Source organism: Pleurodeles waltl, chromosome 1_1 (genome assembly GCF_031143425.1).
Source record: "Pleurodeles waltl isolate 20211129_DDA chromosome 1_1, aPleWal1.hap1.20221129, whole genome shotgun sequence".
NCBI classification, from domain to species: Eukaryota; Metazoa; Chordata; class Amphibia; order Caudata; family Salamandridae; genus Pleurodeles; species Pleurodeles waltl.
In genome coordinates this window covers 601,347,201-601,365,553 of record NC_090436.1, presented here as the reverse complement: position 1 = coordinate 601,365,553, position 18,353 = coordinate 601,347,201, and positions in this window count along the sequence as shown.

Here is an 18,353-nt window from a genome sequence, read left to right as displayed (position 1 = left end):
TCAGACTGAGGTCACAGCAGCACTTGCAGTGTAGGTCCTCTCCTGTCGAAGATCAGGTATCGAGTGATTGAACAGATAGAAAATGGCGGTCCCATCCGCGGCGGGGCGTACCGTCACCGCCGGCGTACATCGTCATTGGCTCCTGGGACCCATAGGGTCCAATGTTAACCAATGTAGAATTGCGCCGCGGCCTTCGATCGCCTACCGCGACGGTGTACAACGCCAGCACAGTTACCTCATATCCCACTGTCCCACTTTATAGGTCAGGCAGCCGCCATTTCAGGGGCCCACATGAATCTATTTTTAACTGCGTCACACATACCTAGACCTTGCCTCAACACTCATACATGCTAATTTCGGATTATGTATCGTGTTCTGTATAAGCTGTGTGTACGTACCTCTGAGTTGGTTGACTCTGTGCTCACTGTTGTCCTTCATAGGCACCATCCACTGGGACATGTGAGGAGATGGCGGCATCCTCCGGTGTACAGACCGCTGGTGGACCTGTTGACAATGGAGAAAAGACATGTAATCATCACCTACAGGCTTGATCGTGCCACAATCCTGGAACTGTGTGCCCAGTTGGAGCCAGACCTGATGTCAGCTCTCCGCCATCCCACAGGAATCCCCCCTCAAGTGCAGGTGCTGTCAGTACTCCATTTCCTAGCAAGTGGGTCTTTTCAAACTACAGTGGCCATAGCATCAGGGATGTCCCAGCCTATGTTTTCCAACGTGGTGTCCAGAGTGTTGCCTGCCCTGCTGAAACACATGCAGAACTACATCGTTTTCCCTCAGGTGGAGGATTTGCCTACAGTGAAAGATGGCTTCTATGCCCTGGGACATATCCCTAACATCATAGGTGCCATTGATGGGACACATGTGGCCTTGGTCCCCCCCGCAGGAGTGAACAGGTGTACAGAAACCGGAAGAGTTATCCTTCGATGAATGTGCAGATGGTGTGTTTGGCAGACCAGTACATCTCCCATGTTAATGCCAAATTCCCTGACTCAGGGCATGACACTTACATCCTGCGGAATAGCAGCATCCCTTATGTGATGGGGCAACTCCAGAGGCACCGTGTGTGGCTATTAGTTGAGCACCTGGAACAAAATCAGTGGGAATAGTTGTCTGGGTCTGGGGATATCCCTACAGGTTAGTGTGTGTCTAACAGTTGTCCCTCGACATTTGCAGGTGACTCTGGGTACCCCAACCTGTCATGGCTACTGACCCCAGTGAGGAATCCCAGGACAAGGGCAGAGGAACGCTACAACGAGGCCCATGGGTGAACTAGGAGGATTATAGAGAGGACCTTAGGCCTCCTGAAGGCCAGGTTCAGGTGCCTCCATATGACAGGTGGTTCCCTATTCTACTCACCAAAGAAGGTATGCCAGGTCATTGTGGCCTGCAGTATGCTTCACAACTTAGCTTTGCGATGACAGGTGCCTTTTCTGCAGGAGGATGGTCCAGATGGAGGTGTTGTGGCAGCTGTGGAGCCTGTGGACAGTGAAGACGAGGAAGCAGAAGAAGAGGACATCGACAACAGGAACTCGGTTATCCTGCAATACTTCCAGTGAGACACAGGTAAGAAGACAAACCTGCCTTCTACATGCAATTTAACACTACTACCTCTCTACTGTCTGTCCTTTTCACCCAGTGTATGGCCACTGAGTTGTCTCTTAACCCTTACAATTTCACAGATGTGGGACCCACTGTGTGACATCTGCTTTGTTTCCTCATGGACTAGAGCTGTCTGACATAGGTATGTTGACATTAAAATTGAAAGAGCATTTTGTCCCTGTAATTGCTAATACACTATTTCGAAATCACAGACGGACTCCAGATTGTTTTGTGCTTTAAGGGTGTTTATTTTGGTGCTCAATATTGGAGAATGCTGTAAAATGGTGAGGGGTGATGGTGGAGGAATGTCCATGGCAGAGTCCAGTCTATTTGTTTCACAGGTGCATTGTCCAAAGGGGCATAGGAATTGGAGCTGAGGCAGTTTGAGGATGGACAGGGTGACAAGGTGGGACAAAAGGATGACATTCAGAGCGGTCTAATTTCTTGGCAGGGGTCTTGGCATCATTCTCTGTCTTTGTCCTGGATCTCAGGGACCATTTGCGGGGTGGTTCTCCATCTGCAGGGGGTGGGGTGCTGGTGTGGTGGTCCTGTGGCGGTGCCTCATGTCCACTAGCGCCGGCAGAGGTGGTGGGCAGTTCATCGTCCAGGTTAGTGTCAGGGGCCACTTGTTGTGCCACAGTGTCCCTCCTGGTGTTGAGGACTTCCTTCAGCACCCCTACAATGGTGCCCAGGGTGGAATTGATGGATCTGAGTTCCTCCCTGAAGCCCAAACACTGTTCCTCCTGCAGCCGCTGGGTCTCCTGAAACTTGGCCAGTACCGTTGCCATCGTCTCCTGGGAATGACGGTATGCTCCCATGATGTTGGAGAGGGCCTCGTGGAGAGTGGGTTCCCTGGGCCTGTCCTCCCCCTGTTGCACAGCAGCCCTACCAGTTCCCCTGTGTTCCTGTGTCTCTCTCCCCTGAACCGTGTGCCCATTACCACTGCCCCCAGGTCCCTGTTGTTGTTGGGGTGGTGGGTTAGCCTGGGTTCCCTGTAGTGGTGGGCACACTGCTGATTGACATGTCCTGGGGACAGAGGTATGGGCCAGCTGGGTGGGTGCTGTGCTGGTGTTTCCAGAGGGGGGAAGCTATGTGGTGGCCTGTGACTGTGAGGGGAACCGACTGTCCCAAGGTACCAGATGGGCCGGGCTGGTCATCTAGATCCAGTTGGACAGAGCTGCTGTCATCACTGTGGGCCTCTTCTGTTGGTGGTGTGGACATGTGTGGACCCTCCTGTGTGATGATGGTGGGTAGGGGTCCTGCAGGGGTGTAAAAGCATGATTATTGCATCTGTGTGTACCATGGTGTGCAATGGGTGGGTGACCATGTACCACAGTGCTTGCATTCCTGTGTGGGACCTTGTGTGATGATGGTTTAGGGGGGTGTATGGGTATGTGCCGTGGCCATGCATTGGTGATGGGTGTCCATGCTTTAGTGTTGCATGCAGGGCTTGGTGTTGGGATGTGTGGTTTGTGATAGTGGGACATGTGTGAGGAGTTGGAGTGATGGGGATGAGGACGAGGGTGGGGGTATGTGATAGCATGCAGGTAGGGTGGGGGATAAGGTAGTTAAGGTTTGACTTACCAGAGTCCGTTCCTCCAGCTACTCCTTCGAGGCCCTCAGGATACAGAATCGCCAAGATCTGCTCCTCCCATGTTGTTAGTTGTGGGGGAGGAGGTGGGGGTCTGCCGCCAGTCCTCTGTACCGCGATGTGGTGTCTTGAGACCACAGAATGCACCTTCCCCAGTATGTCGTTCCACCTCTTCCTGATGTCCTCCCAATTTCTTGGGTGCTGTCCCACTGCGTTGACCCTGTCCACTATTCTTCGCCATAGCTCCATCTTCCTAGCAATGGAGGTGTGCTGCACCTGTGATCCGAATAGCTGTGGCTCTACCCGGATGATTTCCTCCACCATGACCCTGAGCTCCTCCTCAGAGAACCTGGGGTGTCTTTGCCATGCCATGGGGTGGTGTGGGTGATGTGTGGGGAAAGTGTGTTGTGATATGTGGGGTGATATTTAGTGGTGAGTTGTGTGGGGTGTGTGGATGTTATGTGGGTGATGGTGTTGTGTGCCTGTGGATGCTTGTTTGTAGATTGTAGTGTCTCTCTCTGGCCTTCTTTCGGGAATTAGGTCGTAGGGGTTTGTGGGTCATGTGGGTGTGTTTTATATTGTATTGGGTGTGTGGGAGTGGTGAGTGTATGTGTATCAGGTGTGTGTATTTGGAATTGTCCAATGTGGTAGTGTTTTGTAAATGTGTGTGTATTTTGAGCGCGGCGGTGTGTACCGCCAATGGAATACCGCGGTTGAAAGTCCGCCACGTGGATTAGTGGGTCGTGATAGTGTGGGTGTATTCCTGTTGGCGTGATGGTGGAGGTTTTGTTCTCGCCAGTTTATCACTGACCTTTGGTGTGGCGGACTTGGGTGGCTGTCTGGATTTTGGCGGATTCCGAGCTGAGGGTCACAATGACCGCGGCGGAATTCCGCGGCCACGGTGGTATGTTGGCGGTCTTCTGCACGGCGGTAAGCGGCTTTTACCGCCAATGTTGTAATGACCCCCATTGCCTCTAGCAGTATGTGAAGGAAGATGTAGCTGGTTTAGAGCTATCAGTAGCAATGCTTAGGGCATGACAGGCTTCCCTGTTGACATTTGTCTGTATATTAAATCTGTTCCTGTCTGTGTGCATCCTCTGGCTTCCCACAACTGTTTCTCATGCTCTGGGGCATTTTCTTGTATCTCTCTTATATGCAGATGAGCTGTATCTGTGTAATGTCTGGATGCATGCAAAGGGTCTGAAGGTGTCAATGTTTAATTAGCTAACAAAACTGTGATATGTGTGTCACTAAGAGGGTGTGTTGCTGCATCTTTGGCTGCCCAATCAGCCAGGGCATTTCCACGGGACACAAAATCCTGAGCATTAGTATGGGCTGCGCATTTGTCAGTGTTAAAGCTTGTATCAAGTCCTCTAAAAAGGGGCGGTGCATGACAGGGCTTCCATCAGACTTGAGAAGTCCACGTCTGTTCTACCGCATAATGCTGGAATGCACTGTCGTAGTGACATAGGCTGAATCAGAGTATACTGTTATTGTTTCTCTTTACCCTTGTTTGAGGGCTGCCACTAAAGCTACTAATTCAGCAGCCTGGGCTGAATATTGAGATGGCAAAGTTATCTGTTTGGTTATCTGCAGTGTGTCTGAAGAGTTGTGCTGCATTGCTCTGACCACTGCCTCACCTGTATGTCTTACCCCTATCCTGATCTATTGTGGAAGACCCATCCCCAAAATATACAACACTACCTGGAATGGGTCTTCTGTTGCTTGGCTACACTCATCTGGAGTATATGTGGCACAATCAAGGGCATCATTGTCAGTGTCTGAAATGGGGTGTGCAAAGAAGGTAGCAGGATTGACTAAGTGGCATTTAACCACCGTCAAGGATGGTAATGATAATATTATCTCGTAGCCTGATACTCTCTGTGCTGTTAGTGTTGTTTTAGCTTTCTGAATTATTGCAAAAAGAGCATGTTCAGCATACAGTGTCAGAGGTGCACCCATTACAATGGGGGCACTTTTCTCTACTACAAAGGCTGCTGTGGCTAGTGCTTGTTCGCAAGGGTAATGGCTTTTCATGACAGAATCAAGTAGGCCACTAAAATATGCAACTGGTTTGTGGCCTAAAGGATACCTTTGGGTGAGAACAGCCGTCATCACCTGGCCATTACAGTGGCAAAAAAGAAAAAACTCTTTGTTGTAGTCTGGTGTTCCTAACACTGGTGCATTTGTTATCTCTGTTTTTAGCTTACTGAAGGTTTGTTCCATCTCCGTAGTCCATGTTATCCTGTCTTTCTGTTTTTTCGCCTGTTTGATAGATGCAAGTGTAGGGATATTAAAGTACTGTAGTCAAAACCCATTGTCTGACATAATTACATAAGCCTAGGAACTTCTGCATTCCTTTCACAGTCTCAGGCTCTGTCATCTGCTGAATGGATTCCCAGGCATAATTCGGCGGCCTGATGCTGACAGTAGTTGCCCCAAGTATTGAACTTCTTCCTGGCAGTACTGTAATTTGTCCCTGTCCACCTTGTAACCTCTTTGAGCAAGGGTACACAACAGGGACACAGTGTCCTTTCTACACTGCTCGGGAATGAAGGTACTGTGAACCGCAATAGGAAAATGCAGTCAACTAGTGACTGTCTGGGTGCAGGTGAATGCTAAAAAATGCATTCTTCAAGTCTATGACTGAAAAGTATTCAGCATCTTGGGGTATGTTGGTTAGGATGATGGAAGGGTCAGGTACTACAGGGAATTCTGGTATCAATATGTAATTAAGGGGGTGCAGGTCTTGAATCATGCTCCACAAATTACCCTTGGCCTTCCTTACAGGGTAAATTGGGGTGTTGCAGGGGGATACACCTAGGTATATAACTCCCTGCTCCACCAATGCCTGTATAACAGGTACAATGCCTTCCTCTGCTTCTTTGTATAGAGGGTATTGTCTCACTCTTGGCTGCATTGCTCCTTCCTTCAAAATTATCCTGAATGGTACTGCTGTGCGGACGAGGCCTACATCATAAGGGCCTTTTGTCCACAAGTTGGAGGGTACATGCGCAAGGTCATTATCTTTGATAGGACTGGAGACATTTTTTGGTATCACAGGCCTTGTCTCCAGTGTGGTGCATAGAGGTACACTGTTTTGAAAAACAATCTCTATCCTTCTAAAGTCATCAGCAAACAAATGATCATCTGATATGTCGCCCACCTTCAAGTTGGGTTCATAAAAGATGACACATGCCCACATTGCACCAGTGTGGTCACTTGCCATCAGTGTCCCATATGAGGGGGACACTTCTAGAGCCTCTATTTCCAGAATGAGGTCTTTGTCTAATATTTCAAAATAGGGGCCCTATTGTCTAAAGAGAAACCTCTTGGGTAATTCAACTAGCTTCCCTGTCAGTTCCAGTGTTTCTGCTATGATGGTGTACACTGCTCTAGTAAAGTCTACAGGTATGGCTCTAACTTGGTTACCATCTGAGGGGGGTGTAACCATTGTCATGATGCATGTACTAGATACTCCAGGTGTTGAACAGATCATAGTCCCATCCTCTTCAAAGTGAATAGTCATTTTTAATTTTGCCATGAGATAAAGTCCTAGCAGATTAGCTGGTACATTTGGGAAGAATAAGAAACATCCATCAACATACCTCCCCCCATTTCCATCTCCACAATTTTTGTGAATGGAACCCTCATTAAAGCCTGTCCCTGTGTGTCTATTGATAAATTTGACAATGGCAGTCCCTTCTCACAGATACAGGACCTAGTGGCCCCAGTGTTGATGGGAAAGGTGTACTCCTTGTCATTTATGGCTACCATCACTGTGGGTTCCTCTTCTGGCCTGGAGGGTTACCGATAAGACTAGACACATGAGACTTCTCCTTGGGCACCTTTATTTGGCAAATCCTCCCATGTAGTTTTGCTGGAATGGGTTTCATCCCCTGACAGTTACCCCTCTTTGTAAGTTCTAGTGCTGCAAGGTGGGTTGCACTGTCTGCTGTGCCCCATACTGTATTTGGGGCACTGATTGCTGTAACTGCTGAGGCTGTAGGTATGGTTGAGGCTACAGTTGTATTTGGGGCTGTGGGAGATATATCACTTGGGGACTCGTGGCAGGTTGTGCTACAATGCCACCAGGCGGTGCCATGTTGGCCATAATTTGCCCTTGTCTGGTTGCTTCACTGGTTCATCTTCCCTTTTAAACCTACAGTCTCTAATGAAATGTCCTGTCATCTTGCAATAGTGGCATGTCTGTCCACTCTGGAATATGTTTACTCTATTTCCCCCAAACCTTCCTCGCCCTCCTCTTCCATTATTCCTGTGATTGCTTCTCTGGGCATAGTGGTAGGGTTGCATTAGGGTGCCTAAAGGGGGCACTCCCAGGGACACTGCAGATAACTGGGTGGTGGCAGTGGTAATTCCTTTCTCTGTTTTCTTAGCCAGTTTCTGCTGGACCAATTTAGCTGCTGCTTTCTCTATTTTAACTTTCTCGCTCTTTTCCTTTTCTTGTCTCTTCTTACAAAAATGTATTATGTGTGCTTGTATCTCTGTCCATGGTTTGGCCTTTAAGGCCACTATATTATCTACTTTATCCTGCACTTCAGCTGGCAGACCCTTTTTCGCTATATTGTAAAATAGTATTGCATTCTGTCCAGTTACATCCCAACTCTCCCCCACTTCCTGTGTCCATTTGTCCTTCATTCTGCTAAGGAATTTAGCTGGGTCCTCATTTGGCTGCATTGTTTGTGCCATAAGGGACCCAATGTCTGGCCTGTCTGGATACATTTTCCTCAGTTGTTTCCAAACAATTCCCCTTACTCTAATAAAGGGTGCCCCATCACATTTTGGGTTGCTCAATGTCACATCCTTTACTCCTGCCTTTGTGAACAGTAGGTCTGTCTCATCTCCTATAAGGGAACTAAGTAAACTCTTAATGTCCTCTAATGCAAGAGTAATCCCTCCTGTATGTTTTTGGGCCATGGTGTATACTGAGGCGCCCCTGGGCCCTTGAATATCAAGGGCAGTTGTGACAGGACTGTAGTCCTATTGCCAGTAGGGTGACGAGTGTCATACTTACAAGCATATTTTTGCCACACTCTTAGACTTTTCTGCATATAGGGATAATCCCAGTAAGGATTCCCTGTGCCCTGAAAAATGCACATTTCTGCATTAGCCATGTCTCGGGGTTCAAAGGACCCCTCTCGCAGCCATGGTGTCATCTGTGATGCCAATCCTTCTGTCCAACCTGCTAGGTTGTCAGTAAAAGGGACAACATTATACCAACTATTTTCATACTGAGCTACTATTTCATTGGGCATCAAATTATTGCCAGGGCATAGAGGGAATGCATGTGCCATGTCTTTCCTCAATGTCATTTTTCCTGCCATATCAAATGTTCCCTCTTTCTCATATGGGCATGCATGCGCCCCATCAAATTCTAATCTCTGTAATTCTCCTGGCTTCTTTTGTAAAGTCTGTCCTGTCTTATTGTTTAATTCTCCCTCACAGGCATACTTTGACTGTTCCCTGTTATGATCCTCAAGAAGGGGCATTCTTTTTACATGTTCAGTGATGTCATCTAATGCCCCCCTCTGATCCATTGAAGGATTTTTCTAAATCCAGATCTTCTTCACCTAAGCTGCTATGTGTGGAGACTGTGTCCTCTAGTCCTTCTTGTTCAATCATTTGTGGCCCAGTGAGGGTCCTTGACTGCCTCAAGGGCCCTTCCTCCTTTTCCCAAGTCGCTCTTTGGTCTACCTGCCCATCTTCCTGCACTGTGACGCCCTTGCATACACTATTCTCCTCTGCTCCTGGGTGCATGAACCTCCAGCACTCTGTGGGAGGACTTTCTGGTGTGTAAGCTAATCTTATTTTCTCATCTTTAATGCTGGTACTTGGGTTTTGCAAAACATCTTCCTTTTTTCTAGCCCCATTCATTCTCTGTGCATCTCTTGACCCCTCATTAGGTATACCTTCATTTGTCCTAGTGGGGGACATCTCATCCTCCAAATGAAATGTAAATGTGGCATCTACTCTCCCTATGTCGTTAGTACTGTCCCCACCCAACAGTTCCCGTGGTGCACTGGCCATTTGAGGACATGGAGATGGGTGAAAATATTCTCTATGTTCAGAAAAAGATTCTAATGGTTGGCTATACTTGGGGTCTGTATATCCCACAGCAGGGGTGTGTGAAGGGGTGGGTAGTGAGTGTGGGGCACCAGGTTGCATCGTATACATGCCCTGTACCTTTGCACTGCCTAACCTTAATTGCACATCTTGATAGGGGGATGGAAGAGCCGAAGGAAGGGTCTGAGGCTTTGTCTTTGACCCATTCATATTTGTGTGATCTTCCTTTTCTCTAGTTTATTTCCCTTGAATTTACTCTGTAGGAAGGTGGCCATGTGTTCTATTGTTGTATTATCAAATGTGCCCTCTTTGGGCCACGCATGTGCAAGTTTTAATGTTGCTTTGTGCCATTCCTTACAGTATTTTCCTATCCTGTCCTTGTTTCCTGAGAACACTTTAACCATGTGTTCTAAAAGAGACCCCATGTCTGTTTAGTGAACTTAATCCTTTATACTATATGGTTTACACTCTAAATTGACTTCTATTTACTTCCTGGGGTACTCCCAGACTTCAAATAAACTGACTGTCATTAGGCTGTGAAGGTGAACATCATATATATATATATATATATCCCTAATCTCTGAAAGACTTTGTTAATTTTTTTATATATATATATGTATATATATATATATATATATATATATATATATATATATATATATATATATATATATTAGGTAGGTGCATTTATGTGTGGCCTAAGTGGTTTGTTTGCCTGACACAACAATAATATTATTGTGATATATATTCATGTTTATAAGTTACTCATATCCAAAACTTCCACACTGGGAGGTCCCTAGTAAATGCATACAGTAGGAGGTCTAATGCTAAATATGAGTCTGTTATTATTGCAGGGAATTCACATGACTGTTGCCCATGGTTCCAATGAAAAATTGCATTTACTTCAATATATTCACTTTCCGGCCAAAAGGTGGCACCAGTGTCACACATGAAAAATTACACAGACTATTTTAGAGGCCTTCAAAGGGGTGCCTCACTCTTGGAAAGACAACTGCAACAGGTTTTGTAGATTTCAAAACAAACTCTTTTATTCTAAATATGCGAAGGTCCTGTTCACACCTATCTGAAAGGTAGTTAAATATATTTGCATGTATAGTAGCTGATAATTCTTCTTTTATTTGTATACCTTCAAGATATGTGTATATGTCCCAGTCTATACTGTTTGATAATTCATCTAGCCTCCAATCTTGAGGCTCTATAGTTTCATAATGGGGATAATAGTTAATAGTGTCAGTATTTGCTATGGGGTTCACGAGGCTACTACACTACATTTAACTTGGGGGACAATGTCCTTGTATTAGTTCTTTGAATAATTATTTATAATTGTCTAACGGGCATTGCTCTTATGTCAACGTAGGTTGTTTTAAGGCCTAGAGGTGATATACTATAAATACCTAGGCATTCATAAACTTCTGACTTAAAAACAAATGTTTCTATGGTATTGATACTGCTGGTCTACTAAGGTCAGTTCTGTTGCAGAGGGCGACAGCCTGACCGTTATAAAAATGAATAATTAATTCAAGGATGTGGAATTAATTAGTTGACTTTTTTAGGACATTTGTCCAATCCAGTCAATGACTTTACTTTTGAGTATACTGTTATAACTTAACCTTCACAAGAATAGGAGGTCTGATACTTATTCCTGAATTATACACTAAATAACAAACTTATATATTGAAATTATTATGTGGCCACATTTCTATCTATACATGCATATACATACAAAGTAGGTCTTAATTTCATACTAATGCAAACAAAATACTACTGGTCACTTCCCTCCGGATTCATAGAGGGGAAAACTTTTCACTATTTGCAACTACAAATTGTGACTTCCAGACTTAAGGTCTGGATTAGGTTGACTTGAGTGTTATTTAGAACATACACTGATTGCTGAGCCCCAATTCCAACACTACTCTTGACCACTTTTGACTACTTAGTCAAGTTCCCTGTATCTTCCTAACTTACCACCGGGATCCCTCAATATTGTATCAATTCATACACAATCTTGCATGCAAACACCAAAATTATATACATTACAGTGTCAAAATTGTAAATGTCTTTATAAAATAAAAGGAACAGACCTCGTACTTTGTCCACCTTAGTGCCAAACACCTGAGTCCCATCCGTCCCCACAAAATCAGAGATTTTTGCTTAAATGTTGGCATCTCCCTTACGTCTTTAAAAAGTGCGCAAATCACCTCGTGGAGACAGGCAGGGCCCCCAGTCCAGCAGTTGATGCAATCAAAGTAGAGCTCCTGGCTTAACTGGCCAATATGTTAGAGGGAAATCTGTTAATAAAATAAGACAGATCAATTTGACAAAGTAATATAGGTTTAATCAATTTTCAGCTGGGAACGACAGGCAGTCTCAACATAGAGGCCATGACTGAAGTTCAAAGTTCTAGTTCACAAGCAGTGGTATTTACACTGTAAAAACCACAAAAAACTATGGTCACAAGTTCAGCATTGACGTAAGCAAGAACAAGCAGTACAGATAAGATAATAGGGGAGAGGTACCTCTCGAAAAGAACACGTAAACGATTATTGGTCGCCTCATGGGTGGGTAAGTAACATTGACGTCATTCAACATCTCTATCTTTCTGCACGACAAGTGATTATATGTTATATAATGCTCACGGTAGCCCTGCCTTGTGCAAATGCTTATCTGACCCTTACACAGTTCCCTCACCAAGATATGAATGACTTGTGGTTTTTAGGACCCTTGTGCTAAGGCAGGATACACCCTTTTGTTCCACCCTGTACCTGCTAAGTGAAGATTTTGAAAGTGACAGTTGGTGCAGCTGCAAAGAAAATCTCTCATTCTAATGTGGCTTGGGCCTCTTGTGTGTTTCAGCACAGGTAACTTAACAATGCAGCATGTGTATAAGTCTCCTAAGTAATAAGTGTTTGTTTGTCCTAAATATGACCTGCCTTTTATAGCATGTCATGTATTAAGCCTTTCACTACTTACATTGGTTTACAACTATCTCTAGCCTAAAATGTTTGTAATGGGGTTTGGGAACTTATGTTTGTATGTATGTAATGTATATGATGTGTTCCTATTCTTCCTACACCATAGTAGAGGTGCCCAGGGCATGTAAATCAAATGCTACTAGTGGGCCTGCAGTACTGGTTGTGCCACCCACATGAGTAACCCTGTAAACATGGTTCAGACCTATCAGTGCAGTGTCTGTGTGTGCAGTTTTAAACTGCCAATTTGACTTGGAAAGTGTACCCACTTGCCAGGTCTAAACCTTCCCTTTTTCTACATGTAAGGCACCCCTAAGGTAGGCCCTATGTAGCCCCATGCAGGGTACAGGGTGCAGTGTATGTTTAAGGTAGGACATTCTAGTGTGTTTTATATGTCCTAACAGTGAAATACTGGCAAATTCGTTTTTCACTGTTGCAAGGCCTATCTCTCTCATAGGCTAACACAGGGGCTGCCTTTAAACATTATTAAAGTGCAGATTCCCTTTGGGAGCACATAGAAATATGGAGTTTATAGATCAAATCTGTTTATTAATTTCCAATTATAAAACATTGCATACAAACCACATCTCAGTGTGCCAATAGGCTCATAGTTAGCTTACTTCATGCGAAACGATAAGAAAAAAACAAGAAATATTAAATACAAAATACAACAGTATTTCCCCCGACTGGCTATTAGTGCAAAAATCAGACAATCTCAGACTCCTTTACAATATAATCCTGGTCATGTGTGGACCTCTCCTTTAAAGTTCGCTCTCTATACTCAAGTCAAATTCAGAACCCTCAAATAGGTTGGGCATGTCAATTCAGAAAACTCCCCAGATAGAATACGCAAGTATGGTTGCCAGAGTTCTTTAAAGTCCCCACTCCGATGCAGCGAGGCCAGGGTAAGCGTTTCCATAGCGAGGATAAACCAGAGCTTATGTAACCATGAAATCGTTGTCGGGATCTGCTCAGACCCCCACACGGAGAGCAACAATTGTATTGCGGCATTTAAAGCTAAATCCATCTGTCGTCCTCTCAGTGACAAAGGAAAAGTGATAGGGTTGGGAAGGCCCAGCAAAATGTATGCAGGGAATCGGGGAATCTGAGTGTCAAAAGCCATGTCAACAGTGTCCACTATGTATTTCCAGTACCGGTGTAGCTTGGGACAGTGCCATAATAAATGCACAAGCGACCCTCCCCCCACATACCCCCTCCAACAAAGACTGGATTTAGTGTGATCCCAGGCATGAATCCTTGTTGGGGTGTAATACCAGGAGGTGGCCACTTTATAAGCTGTCTCTGTACCTGCTGCGTTATAAGCTGTGTGGTGCGCTCTATAAAAAACACTCTCCCACTCATCCTCCAATAACTGTCTCCCCAACTCCTTCTCCCATCTCAGTTGACCCTTAGTCTTGGGCAGGAGGGCCTCCCCCGCAAGAGGGCATAGAGTTCAGAAACCACTTGTTTATCACCCTTTTTCGTGAGAATCCATTTTTCAAACGGTGTTAACGGCCTGTCAATTAATGCTCTATTGGCTGGTTGCAGTGCCCAATGTCGAATTTGATAGTACATCATCCTATCCGCCTCGATCAGACCATATGTCTCCCTAAGCTGGTCAAAGGGGATAACCCCCTGCTCGTCGAATACGTATCCCACCCTTTTACAACCTCCCTCATACCATCGACGTAATGTTTCCGGCTGTAGTCCCAGACCAAAATCAGGATTCGCACCCAGGGGTGTCATTGGGGAAGGAAAGGTCGTCAAGCCCCCTCTGCCAGCGACCCGGTCCCACACCCTCATCGAGACCTCCCTGACCGGGGATATGTACAGTCCCTGTGCTCTATGATGACGCCTAAGCCAGGGTTCCTTCCATATGTGAGAGCCGGCCACCGCCTGATCCATGAAACACCAATGCTTCTCGGAAGACGGACGGCTCCATTCCAAGAGGAAACGCAATTTTGAAGCTTGAAAGTACCGAAGGAGGCAAGGGACCGCCAACCCACCCTGCCGCTTAGGACGATACAGTACCTGTCGAGGTAGTCGCGCCGCCTTCCCCTCCCATATGAATCTTAGAACCGCCGATTGGAGAGTCGCTAACGTTCGTGACGGAGGCTCCAGAGGAAGCGCTTGAAACAAATACAATATACGCAGTAAGATGGTCATCTTAACTGCTGACACTCTGCCCAGCCAGGACAATTTAAGCCTCCCCATGTCTCTAGGTCGCGCTGCACCTCCCGGGTCAATTTCGTGTAATTCAACGACGCCGTGCGGGCAACCGTGGAACCCAACTCCATGCCCAGGTATGGAAGCCCAAAGGGAGACCATATGAAATGGAATCGGGCCCTCAGGTCCCGTTCATGCTCAGCACTGATAAACTTGCCCATAGCCTGTGATTTTAGCATGTTAATTCAGAACCCCGAGACCCGACCAAATTCCTCTAAGACATCCATTAGCGCCGGCAGTGAGGTCATAGGCTCCGTCAAGGTAAGGATGACGTCATCCGCGTATGACGATATTATATGCTCGTCCCCTCCAAACCTCACACCCATAATCTGAGGGTTGTCCCGGAGCCTCTGTGCCATAGGCTCCATGTAAAGCGCGAACAGGAGGGGCGAGAGCGGACAGCCCTGCCTAGTCCCCCTCTGGACCGCAAAGGGCAAAGAGAGCGTCCCATTAACTTGCACCGCTGCTCGAGGCGCTTGATAAATGCAGCGAATCCATGGATAAAGCCCGGACCCAGTCCAAAGCACTAAAGCACCTTAAACAGGTATGGCCAGAAAACCCTGTTGAACGCCTTTTCGACATCAATAGATAAAAAGAGCGCTTTCCTACGAGAGCTCTCCGTTTTATCCAATAGATGGAGCAATCTCTTGGTATTATCACTGCACTGCCTGTGCGGTATAAACCCCGCCTGATCAGGATCCACCAGGCCTGGCATATAATAATTGAGGCAGTGTGCCAAGATAACAGTAAATAGTTTGGCATCGATATTCAGGAGGGAAATCGGCCTGTAGGAGGCGCACTCCTCAGGGTCCCTCCCCGGTTTCGGGATAACCACAATAGTGGCATCCAACATACTAGGCGTGAGGGTGCCCGTTTGACAAAAGGAATTAAAGAGTCGCACTAGGACGGGTGCGAGTTCCACAAAGAAGGTTTTATAAAAAAGTGCAGAAAAACCGTAAGGGCCAGGTGACTTCCCAGTCTGCAGTCTAGCAATTGCAGATATAACCTCCTCTGTCCTTATAGGTTGGTCTAACAAGTTTGCCTCTTTTACTGTCAAGGAAGTAATAGCTATATCCTGTAAAAAGGATTCTGGTGTTGAGACGCCAGGCTCCTCAGCCCTATATAGGCCTTCATAAAATTCCGCAAAGGCCTCTGCTATTTGGTCGCTTGTATGAGCTTCTGCTCCCGAAGCGGACCATTTTTATCAGTGACGCTGCCCTCTGATCTCTCAACCTATGCGCAAGCAGCCTCCTGCACTTGTTACTTCCTAAATAATACTTTTGTTAAAGGCGGATTACCGCATATTCTGCCCTGTCCCAGTCCAGCCTCCTCAGCTGCTTTCTCAATTTCTCGAGCTCTCGCCATATTCTAGGAGCACCAGTATGTTTATGTGAATGCTCCAGTACCCTCACCCGCTGCTTTAGCTCCTCCCTAAGTTGTCTCCTGGCCCTATTGTCCCTAGAAGAAAGCGACATCACCTCACCCCTCAGGATAGCCTTCAGTGCTTCCCACAATGTTGCAATACTTATGGCCCCATCATCGTTAAACCTAAGGTATTCGATAATTGCCGTTCGGATCGCCTCTACTGTTGAATTGCTCTGGAGCATCGAGTCCCTAAATCGCCACCCAGGTGTGCCCACCCGCAGCATCTCCATGTGAATCTCAACTGAAACTGGGGCATGATCCGACAGGGCCCGTGGCTCAATCGCTGAGTTTCTAACCCGGGGGAGAAGCTCCCGAGTTGCCAGAAAAAGGTCCAACCTAGCATATGTTTTGGTTGCCGATAAATAAAAGGAATAGTCCCTCAACGAGGGGTGCGCACTCCTCCACACATCCACCAGGCCACACTCACTCAGCCACTGCCGACTAGCATCCGACAAAGACCCCGTCTGCCCATACCGTTGGCCTGATCGGTCCAGATCCCCGTCCATCACCAGATTAAAGTCGCCCCCCAGCAATACGGCTCCATCCGGGGATTGGAGCAGCAGAGTCAAAGCCTGTCTTAGGAAGGTTTCTTGTTGGGAGTTAGGCGCATATAGGGAAGCAATCGTAAAAGAAAAACCGCCCAATCTAAGCCTCATGGCTAAAAGCCTCCCCGGGACCTCATGCAATCAATCAATCAATCAATCATAGTATTTATAAAGCGCGCTATGTACCCGTCAGGGTTTCGAGGCGCTGAGGGGGGGGGGGAGCGCTGCTGGTTTAGCGGTCGAAGAGCCAGGTCTTGAGGAGCCTTCTGAATGCGAGGAGGTCCTGGGTCTGGCGAAGAGATGTGGGGAGAGAGTTCCAGGTCTTGGCGGCGAGGAAGGAGAAGGATCTGCCGCCGGATGTCTTGCGCTGGATTCGGGGTACGATGGCGAGGGCGAGGTTGGCGGATCGGAGTTGACGTGTTGGAGTGTAGAAGTTGAGTCTGGTGTTGAGGTAGGAGGGTCCGGTGTTGTGAAGTGCCTTGTGAGCGTGGGTCAGGAGTTTGAAGGTGATCCTCTTGTCTACCGGGAGCCAGTGGAGTTCCTTTAGGTGAGGGGAGATGTGACTTCGGCGGGGTATGTTGAGGATCAGTCGGGCGGAGGCATTTTGGATACGTTGGAGGCGTTTGATGTCTTTGGTTGGGATGCCTGTGTATAGTGCGTTGCCGTAGTCAAGTCTGCTGCTGACGAGGGCCTGGGTCACCGTCTTTCTGGTTTCTGTTGGAATCCACTTGAAGATTCTGCGGAGCATTCGAAGGGTGTTGAAACAGGAGGAGGAGACGGCGCTGACCTGTTTGGACATGGTGAGGGCGGAGTCCAGGATGAAGCCGAGGTTTCTTGCGTGGCTGGCAGGGGTGGGTGGGGGTCCGAGGACGGAGGGCCACCATGAGTCGTTCCAGGCCGAGGGAGTGCGTCCGAGGATGAGGACTTCCGTCTTGTCGGAGTTGAGTTTCAGGCGACTGTTGTTCATCCAATCGGCGATGGATTTTAGTCCCTCGTGGAGGTTTGTTTTGGCGGTGAGCGGGTCTTTGGTCAGGGAGAGGACGAGCTGGGTATCGTCGGCGTAGGAGATGATGCTGAGATGATGTTGGCGGGCCAGTTGAGCGAGGGGGGCCATGTAGACGTTGAACAACGTGGGGCTGAGGGAGGATCCTTGGGGGACGCCGCAGATGAGGTTGGTGGCTTTGGAGCGGAAAGGGGAGAGACGGACTCTCTGCGTTCTGTCGGAGAGGAAGGATGAGATCCAGTGGAGGGCTTGATCTTGGATGCCGGCTTCCTGGAGGTGGGTCAGTAGGGTGCGGTGGCAGACGGTGTCAAAAGCGGCTGATAGGTCGAGGAGGATGAGGGCTGAGGTTTCGCCGTTGTCCATTTGATGTCTGATGTCATCTGTGGCGGCGAGGAGGGCGGTCTCAGTGCTGTGGTTTCGTCTGAATCCGGATTGTGAGGGGTCCAGGATGGAATTGTCTTCGAGGAAGTGGGTGAGCTGAGTGTTGACGATCTTCTCGATGACTTTCGCTGGAAAAGGGAGGAGAGAGATCGGACGGAAGTTTTTGAGGTCGTTGGGGTCAGCCTTGGGTTTTTTGAGGAGGTGTTGGATTTCTGCGTGTTTCCAGCTGTCCGGGAAGGTGGCAGAAGTGAAGGAGAGGTTGATGATCTTGCGGAGTTCGGGGGCGATGGTGGCGTTGGGTGAGTTGAAAACATGATGGGGGCAGGGGTCCGTGGGGGAGCCTGAGTGGATGGTGTTCATGGTTGCTATGGTTTCTGCCTCGTCCACGTGGGTCCAGGTGGTGAGGCGGCAGTCGCGGGAGGAGACGTCGGGGGTGGGGGCTGGCGGTGGACCGGTGATGAAGCTGTCGTGGATGGTGGTGATTTTCTGGT